This window comes from Dasypus novemcinctus, chromosome 6 (assembly GCF_030445035.2).
Source record: "Dasypus novemcinctus isolate mDasNov1 chromosome 6, mDasNov1.1.hap2, whole genome shotgun sequence".
Taxonomy (NCBI): Eukaryota; Metazoa; Chordata; class Mammalia; order Cingulata; family Dasypodidae; genus Dasypus; species Dasypus novemcinctus.
This window is the reverse complement of record NC_080678.1, coordinates 44988718-44996997: the sequence shown is the minus strand read 5'-3', so window position 1 is coordinate 44996997 and position 8280 is coordinate 44988718. Positions and strand designations below refer to the sequence as shown.

The 8280-nt window shown below is 38.4% G+C and overlaps 1 non-coding gene across 1 annotated transcript; it reads left to right on the top strand.

The window, feature by feature from the left end:
• Nucleotides 1–7439: 7439 nt before the first annotated feature.
• Nucleotides 7440–7639, top strand: LOC111763769 (small nucleolar RNA U89). Its single transcript, XR_002796568.2, has one exon. It is a non-coding gene; the product is annotated as a small nucleolar RNA U89 (small nucleolar RNA).
• The last annotated feature ends 641 nt before the right edge of the window (nucleotides 7640–8280 follow it).

The window sequence follows — 8280 nt, the reverse complement described above, 5'->3', positions numbered from 1 at the left end:
AACTTAAATGAATATTAAAAGGGTTAAAAGTTTGTGAGAATGCTAACTGAAATTTAATAAGTTTTTGCAAAAAAAGGTGTGTTTTCTCCTAAAGTAGGATGGCTAATTTTCATAAACTCTTGGAACTTAAATGCATGTGGCAAGTTATAGAAAGTATTGTGGTAACTTTAAGTAAAGAAATGTGTTCTGTAAAGGTAAAATTTGTCTTAAAATAATATAATTATAGTCTATATCATTATAAATAATTATTAGAAGTTGTATAAAGCATTATTTAAATTGAAGTGTTTAAGTGGCTAATTCCAAAAGGTCATTATTAAACAAACCTGAATTAATAATAATAATAATAATAAAATGTAATTTTATAACAGGAAAGCTTGGCAGCAGCCAGCCTCCCCTGCCAACTTGCTTCTAGGGAGCTGTTTCTAATACTGCATGCTACTAAGTCTTTAAAAGGGAGAAAAGTTCATTATTTTAACAAGCTTGTTTAGTGTTAATGGTATTATGTTATAAGAAGTTTGCTTGACAACTTTGTCTGTAGGCTATATGGAATGTGTTTTTATTGCTAAGGAAACAGAAGATGATTTTGTCCTAAGATAAAATGATTAATTATTGGAAAGAGTAGACTGTGGGACAAAACCTGAGTGAATACTAAAAGTGCAGAAGGTTAGTGGAAAAGGAATTTTTATAGTTAAAGTTGAATAAGATTTAATAAGTCTATCTAGAAAATTTTAAAAGCTTTAGTATCAAGTAGTATGCTGATGCAAAGTTAAAAATTTTGTTCTTTCTCAAGGCCTCTCAAGTCAATCTGTTTTGGTAAAAGTTTTTATCCTCAATAATCAATATACAAAGAAAGTCTTTTATCAAAATAGCTTCTTGTGCTTCTTGTGCTCATCATTTCCTCGGTGTTCCAAGAAAGGAAAGTTTTATCTTTTTTAAAAGAACATAATGTTCAAAACTGCTTTCTCAAAACCAAATCCTGAACAGTATCCTTTTATTCCAAACTAATTATAAGAGATTTGTCCTTTTACCTTGAAAGAAAAATTAAAGTAATAATTGAGTTCATTTAACATAAGTTGAATAAAAGGTGTTTTAAAGTGTTATAAAATTAACAAGTTTTTTCTTTCCTTTAACCCTCTGTTAATTAAAGTTGTATGAGTAAAAGGTTTCTATAAATGCTTAAAAGTATATAAAGTTACCAACATTTCAGCATAATATTAAAGAGAAGTACAATGTGGTTATTTATGGTTTTAATTATAATAAAAGAGTATGTGTCACAGAAACAACCTCTTATCATAGATTAAAGTAACAACACTATAGTATGCAGCAATCCCAAACACTGCTAGTTTGTTGCAAAAAGTTAATGTCCAGCTGTATTGCTATCACTTTGTTTTAAAACTTACTAAGACTTTCTTTGGTGTCTTCTTAAACAAATCAAGCCAGCTGCATTCCTCTATCTGTAAGAAACCCAACAATAAACTTTTGCAGTGCTTTTCAAGGCTATGTGCATAGCCGAACCATCTTGTACAGTATTTACTGATAGTAATAGTAATAAAAAACAGCATATGTTACTTCTCAAAAAGAACAGGTTTAGCAAACTCCTTATTCATCTGCTCAATGCACAGAGATTTCAGCCATCATTAAAGTTTTACAAATGTTTTAAGAGCCCTTGAACATTGTGTCTGACTCTAAATATGTATGTCTTACTGTCAAGCATATTAAAACAGCTCATATCTTTGCTACTGATGAGTTATCTTAACTTTTCACTGACTTGCAACATCTCATCAGGTTAAGACAGCATTCTATTTACATTACTCACATACACTCTCATACCTCTTTGCCTGGTCCTATGACAGCAAATAATGCTCAAGCTAATTTATTAGTAGGGTGTTTACAAAGTGCTCATGATTACCATGCTTTAACTCACATTAATGCTAAAGGCCTATGAAATAAATATCAAAAGTTAACAAAACTACAGGCACAAAAAATTATTTGCACTTGTCCTACTTGTGGACCACTAACAGCAGTGCCTTTTCAGGCTGAAACTAATCCCAGAGGCCTAACTTCTAATCAATTATAGCAGATGGATGTTACTTACATACCATCCTTTAGTAAACTACAATATGTTCATGTTTATATTAACACTTATTCTCATTTTGTGTAGGCTAATGCTCAAACTAGGGAACAGTTTCATCATGTTCATTCACATTTATGGTCTGCTCTTGCTGTAATGGGATGCCCTCTAAAAATTAAAACTGATAATACACCTTCTTGCATTAATAAATCCTTTAAATCTTTCTATTTAAAATATAGTATTGAACATGTTACTGGTATTCCTTATAATCCTACTGGTCAAGCCATAGTTGAATGCAGCCATCATACCCTAAAAACTATGCTTTTAAAACAAAAGGGGGGGATAATAGTATTATAACACCAAAAGATCAATTGGCAAAAGCTTTATTTACTTTACATTTTCTTAATGTTTATAATTCATTAACACCTGCGGAATGTCACTTTGGAAAATGCCAAACATCTACAGTGGACACAGGAAATAAAGATCAACCAATATTCTAGAAAGATATTTAAAGCAATGAATGGAAAAAAAGGCAGGATTAAAGTAAGGGGGTGAGGCTATGGTCTTATCATTTCAGAAAATGGAGAACAAATTTAGTTACCTGCAAAAAGAATTAAACCTTAGAATGAAGAGATGGAGTTTTCTACAACTTCTGATGATAGTAATCGTAAGTAATAAGGAAGCTGCCAGTAATTACACTTATTGGGCGTATATACCTAATCCCCCATTACTTAAAGTGTTAACCTGGAAAGATCCATTCTTTCATATATATCTAAATAAGACCCATATATTCCCTGAACCAATTGATGATCGATTGCCAATTAAACCCTATAAAGAAGGACAAAGAATCAATAATCTCATATTACCATTTAATTATCAACCCTTATGCATTGGTAACCATCCTTCCTGTATGTATGTTAAAAATCAGGCCATAATTATCTTCAAAAATAATAATACTCAGTTTATTATGACTTTGTTTCCCTCTTAAAATTTAATCATAACCAAAAAACCTACTTATAATTGTCAGAAAATTAACTATAACCCAAAAATGCTCTATTCTATAAAAACGAGGTCTTGCATCCTAGTAGCCATTACCCCGCAACTAACATACTATTGAGAAGGCAAACTAGAAATTTTACTATCCCCATCTGTGTCAAAGAGAGCTGCCTTCCTCCCTATATTGGTAGGAATTAGCCTCACAGCTTCAGTCGCTGCAGCCACCACAGCAGGTGGCGCTCTTGGTCAGGGCCTCATCAGCTCATAATACTTTGAACAATGACAAATTAGCCTAGAATCCACTGAGCAGTCTCTTGACTCTCTGCAGCGGCAACTAATGTCCCTTGCTCAAGTAGCCTTATAAAACCGCAGGGCCTTAGATCTACGCACAGCTGAAAAAGGAGGAACATGTTTATTCCTCCAAGAAGAATGCTGTTACTATGTTAATAAATCTGGAGTTGTAGAACAAAATATTTAAAAACTTAATGATCTATGTAAAAACTTATATACCAATCAAAATAGTGCCAATCCCTTTCTCAATTGGTTTTCCTCTCCCATCACAGCATGGTTCGCCCCCCTAATTAGTCCTCTTATACTAATCATTATTTTCTTCACCATAGCATCTTGTCTCTTAAAGTGGCTAAAGAAGTGTATAAAAAACATCTCTGCCTTTAATGTTTATTCACTTCGGCTCCGCCAGTACCAACCACTCGCGCAAGAAGAAACCGAAGCCACCACTGCCGTGTAGCCATGTAGCTAGCTCACAGCCACCTTCCCTCCAGCCACAAATCTCAGTTGGCAGCCAGAGACGGGTAAGACCTCCAGAGGGAGGTAACCTAAGACAGGCGCAACTGCGTGGCATAAATGACTCGTAACTGGTAGCCAAAGACAGGTAAGATTTTCAAGGGAGAACAACCTAAGACAGGCACAGTTATTGCAGTCTTGAAATAAAACAAAAACGGAGTTATTGTTGGTGAGCTTGCTGGCAAATAACATGTAGCCAAAATGGATGCTAAGCATACACAATGGCTATCACAAATGGCACCTCCCTTCTTCCTAGCCAGTTTCCCACCAGAGAAGCCCACGCGCACCAACTTCAAAGCTACCTCATGCAATCAAATAGCTGCTTCATCTTCATATTATCCCAATCCCCTTAGCCTATCTATAATTGACACGTCACCTCGAGCCCCCACCCCTGCCTATATAAGCTGTACCACTTCCCCAATAAACTAGACCTGCGCCACGAGCCTGTGTCTCCGGGGTGGTTACTGTGTGTTTAACCTGGCTGTGTGATACCGGGGCCCCGTCGGCACTCACAACCCATTCGAGAAGTTCGCCTCACCGAGGCATAAGCCGTCTAGCTAACAGCCAGGCCAGCCGTCTAGCTAACAGCCACAGGGGTACGCCCACAGTCTTGAGTTGATTTTTGTATAAGGTGTGAAATGCTAGTCCTCTCACATTTTTTGCTTATGGCTATCCAGTTATCTAAGCACAATTTGTTGAAGAGACCATTCTCTCCCATTTGAGTGGGCTTGGAAACCTTGTTGAATATCAGATGACTGTATATGTGAGAATCTCTATCAGAACTCTCAATTTGGTTCCATTGGTCTGTATGTTTATCTTTGTGCCAATATCATGCCATTTTGACTTTTATAGCTTTGTACTGTTTTTTTAAAAGATTTATTTATTTACTTTGCCCCCTTTCCCTCCTCCCATCCTGCTGTTTTCACTATCTCTGTTGTCTTCTCTTCCCATTTTCTTTCCTCTAGGATTCACTGGTATTCAAACCTGGAGCCTCCTGATGTGGAGAGAGGTTCCCTGTCAATTGCACCACCTCAGTTCCTAGTTTCTGCTGTGCTTCACCTTGACACTCTCCTTGTCTCTCTTTTGCTGTGTCATCGTGTTTCTGAGTGTGGGCACTGGATCACCATGTGGGCACTCATGCAAGCACTGGATCACCATGCAGGCACTTATCTCACTATGTGGGCTCTCGCATGGACACTGGCTCACCACACAGGCACTCATGTGGACAATGCCTCACTGCACAGGCTTGCTTTCTCTTCTTTTTCACAAGGAAGCACCAGGGATTGAACCTGGGTCCTCCCATATGGTCAGCAGAATCGCTATCCCTTGAGCCATGTCCGCTTCTCTGTGGTTTGTTTTAAAGTCAGGTAGAGTGATTCCTCCAATTTCACTTTTCTTTTTCAATATGTCTTTGGCTTTGCAGGGCCTCTTTCCTTTCCAAATAAATTTCATAGTTAGGTTTTCCAGTTCATTAAAAAATGCTGTGTAGATTTCTATTGGGGCTGCATTAAATCTGTAGATCAGTTTGGGTAGGGTAGACATCTTAATGATATTTAGTCTTCCTATCCATGAACAGGGAATATGCCTCCCTCATTTAAGTCTTCTTTTATTTACTTTTACAGTGTTATGTAGTTTTCTGTGTGTATGTCTTTCACGTCCTTAGTTAAATTATTACTAGGTATTTGAATTTTTTATTTACTATTGTAAATGGTATTTTTTCTTGATTTCCTCCTCAGGTTGCTCATTATTGGTGTACAGAAATGCTACTGATTTTTGCACATTGATTTTAAAACCTGTGAAATTACTGGACTCATTTTTAACTTCTAGAAGCTTTGTTGTAGATTTCTGAAGGCTTTCTATGTATAGGATCATGTCACCTACAAATAGTGAAATTTTTATTTCTTTCTTTCCAATTTGGATGCCTTTTATGTCTGGTTTGCCTCAGTGCTTGAGCAAGTACTTCTAACACAATGTTAAATAGGAGGGGTGATAGTGGCTACCCTTGCCTTGTTCCTGATCTTGGAGGGAAAGGTTTTGGGATTTCACCATTGTAAATGATGTTAGATGTGGGTTTTTCATATATAACCTTTATCGTGTGGATTAGTCAGACAAAGGGGTGCTGATACAAAATTCCAGAAATTGGTTGGTTTTTACAAAGGGTATTTCTTGGTGGTAAGAGCCTACAGATACCAGGCCATAAAGCATATATTACTTCCCTCACCAAAATCTATCCTCACTTTTTGGAGCAAGATGGCTGCTGATGGCAGTGAAGATTCAGGCTTCCTGGATTCCTCCCTTCCAGGGTCTTGCTTCTCTCTGGGTTCAAGGTTCCTTTCTTCCTGGGGCTGGCTTCTCTTTCCTCTGTGAGCTTACTTCCTGGGCCACCAGATTAAGTCTTCAGCATCAAACTCGAACATCAAAACTCCAACATCAAAACCCCCCAACTCTGTTCTTTGACATGCCTTTTATCTGTGAGTCCCCACCACCCACAAGGGGTGAGAACGCAACACGCTAATCATAACTCAGTCATACCCAGGTACAGATCAGATCACAAACATAATCCAATATCTATTTTTGGAATTCATAACTATATCAAACTGCTACACCATGTTCAGAAAATTTCCTTCTAATCCTATCTTTTGCAGTGTTATCTGGAAAGGGAGCTGTATTTTGCCAAATGATTTTTCTGCATCTATAAATAGGATCATGTGATTTCATTCTTTGGATCTGTTTGTGTGGTGTGTTACATTGATTGATTTCCTTATAAGACCTTGGAGAATGAATATTAAACTCATGTAAGCAGTGTAGAGTCTAGGAATAAAAAAGTGGAATACCTGCAATGAAATGGAAAACTTAATATGGAGAAGAATATAGTATGAACTAAAAGGCCATCGTGATCAGGAGAAAGGGAAAGAGAAAACAAAGGACAATAACATAAAGAGTTAATAAAAGATAGGAAAAAGAATAGAAGTGTTAGAAATAAATAGCCAGAAAAATTGGGGGCTAAACATGAGAGGTGGAATGTAAGAGCAACAACAGAAGATGGAAGTTAGAAAGATGTAGGAAGGAAAAGAGATGGCGTTGGTAGCCAAAATCAGTACACACAGAAAGGAGGAAATGGGGGATGAGGAAGCACAGCAAACAATCAACAAGCCTACAGTACCTAAAAAAAAAAAAAGAGAAAAAAGAAGGAAAAAAGATGGGGAGACAAGGAGGAAGGAAAGGTAAGAAAACAAAACAAAAAACTCCAGACAAGCCCTCAAGCAAGGAGTCAACCAAGCATAAAGAAAAACCAGACTTCCCTCCCACACAACTGTGGAGCTTGTCAGGCTGCTGGTGTTCATCAATCACCTGCGGCTTTCTCTCTGCAGACCTTGAAGTGGGTTTTAGTGAATAAACTAATTTAAATTTTATAACAAAAGTAATTTCTTTTTTTTTTTTTAAATAAGAGACCCCAAGGAAGCCAATATGAGGATAATGTCTATGTTTTCCTGTCTCAAAGTATCAGCTAGTTGTTTAATATCCCAGTGGGCCACTACTCTGAGGAGCCAGGAACTGAACCACAGACCTTGCACCTTCAAGGCTGAAATTCCTCCACTGATTCAAACCCTCCCTTAGGGTTGACCTTCTTCTAAAAAAGAGTCGCTGGCCTTGCCTCCATTGCTGCTGCTGTCCCCAGTTCCCAGCAGCTGCCTGCAGGGGGGCCCACAGGTGGGAACCAAAGTAGGGCTAGGCACGGGCCATCTGAGCGCAACCTTGAATCTGACAGCCTAGAGGGGTCTGGAGGATCAGGCCAGAGATTGAGACCCAGGCTTGTACCCTTAACTCAGCCCTGCTCACCTGGGAGAAGCACTGAGCAAGAACCCAGGCTATATCAAACTGCGCAAGATCCGGGCAGCCCAGAACATCTCTAAGACGATCGCCACATCACAGAACCGTATCTTCCTCACTGCCGACAACCTTGTGCTGAACCTACAAGATGAAAGTTTCACCCGGGGAAGTGACAGCCTCATCAAGGGTAAGAAATGAGCCTGGTGACCAAGAACTCCACCGTCAGAGGCCCTAGATCTGCTGCTTCCCCGGCTTCCAGGAGCCAGCAGGGGCCCAGCGCACCTGCCTATGTCCAGTGTCGTGTGACGGTTCCCGTCCATCCTTCCTGGATTAACAAAGGCCGACCCTTTTTCAGGGGATGACGACTTTCCTCACCCGTGTTGGCCAGGGGTGTTGGGACGGTGTGTGATTTTTCAGTGATTTCCTATAGCGTTGGTTCCCTCCCTCAAGGTTAGGAGGAGAAAACTGTCATCCCAGGAATCCTCAATAAATTTTTATTACTAAAGCCCCCCCCAAAAAAAATAAATAAATAAATAAATTAATTAATTAATAAAAATAAAAAAGAGTTCCCTTCCTGG